This window comes from Buceros rhinoceros, unplaced genomic scaffold (genome assembly GCF_000710305.1).
Source record: "Buceros rhinoceros silvestris isolate BGI_N320 unplaced genomic scaffold, ASM71030v1 scaffold20449, whole genome shotgun sequence".
Classification (NCBI taxonomy): domain Eukaryota; kingdom Metazoa; phylum Chordata; class Aves; order Bucerotiformes; family Bucerotidae; genus Buceros; species Buceros rhinoceros.
Window position 1 is genome coordinate 3,604 of NW_010430023.1, and position 1,518 is coordinate 5,121.

A 1,518-nucleotide genomic window follows, 5' to 3' on the forward strand; every position below is an offset into this window, starting at 1 on the left:
CGACTCAGCAAGGGCACGAAATGAGCACAAGCTCTCAGCGCGAGGGTCCCTATCAGCCTCCCGGGGCAACCCCTGCCCCCACGACTGAAGTGACAAACCCCTCACAGCGAGGAAGGGCTGTCTGAGCTCAGCAGTGAACGAAGAGAGCGTTAATGCTCTGTTCTCCCAGCAAGCAAGGCCTCTGCAGAGGCAAAGCTCCTTGCAACACGCGTATCAGCTGCTTCTTTGTCTTGTAATTGCGATTGCGTTTCTGCTGGGGCTGAGGTCAGAGTTGGTTCATGCTTTGAAGAAAGCTGAGGAGGATGTCTCTGAATGGAGGCCGTTCTCCCAGATGCCCTCCACCTTTTAGCTCTGGCTCTCAGGTGCAGCTGCCCGTGCAGTGCTGCTGCGGGGTGTTCCTGCTGCCGGAGTGGATGCCCAGGTTTAGGCTTCTGCTCCCCCAAAGGACGGCGGTGTGTGCCACAGGGACACTCACATAGCTGCCTGGGCATCCGCCTTCCATGGAGCAGGGATTCATCAGCTGCCAGCAGCTTTCTGGTTGCAGCCGTGCTGCAGTGTGCACGGGCCAGGTGTCGGGGCTGGAGGATGCCTCCGAATTTTTGAGCATGTCTCCATGGGTGTTTGCTGGCTGCACACCAAGAACCCATGGCTGATCTTCCTGCAAACTCCAGAGTAAAATTAGAACAAAAGTTCACTCCTCTCCCAAGGCAGCAGGAAATGCAGAGGGTGGGAAAAGGGAAAGTCAGAGCAGATGAGGTCCAGTGCCCGCAGGCAGCATCCCCATGGTGGGGTCCTCCCCAATCCCTGTGGCCAGCCCAGAGGGGCTCTGTTCTCAGTTCTCAGTGCTGGAATCGTGGTGTTTGAAGTGATGGATTCCCTCCAGAGACTCAAGTCCTTGGTGGCTGGAGCTGCGGCTTCACCCTGGGGTGCCCAGCCAGGTGCCCACGCAGGTGGCTGTGCTGAGCAAAGGTTCTTGGCACTTTTTCTGAGGAGGAAGGGGACTGACACGGGGGACTGAGCTGGGGTTTTGGTTACTCCTGACCTGTGCTAGCTGTGAACCTGGGAGCATCCGCTGCCATCCACTGCCTTGGGATGGCTGCACGCAGTGTGGCAGTGCTGGGGCACTCCTGCCTCCGGGGTGCCCAGAGAGGGCAGCTCAGCAGCATTGAATTGCAAGAGTTTATTTTTACCAGCCCTGTTGCCAATGGGGACATGTCACATCTGTGGAGTTGATCAAAAGACATCCCGAGCACTGGTGTCAGCTGCTCCTTGTGATCTCAGCACCAGGATCTTTTCCCTTGTGGCATATCAAAAGGAGCAGGAGAATTTGACTGCTGCGCTATTTTTAATTGAATGCACACACAGAGACACACACATATATATATATGTATGTATGGCTTTTCTAAAAATAAAAGCCTTTGCCTGTGTTCCCATGGGAAGATTTGGGGAGAAGGAGGAGCCCAAGTTATTGCAAGACTTTTTCTGGAGCAAGCACAAGAGCAGTGGCAGGGAAGCAGG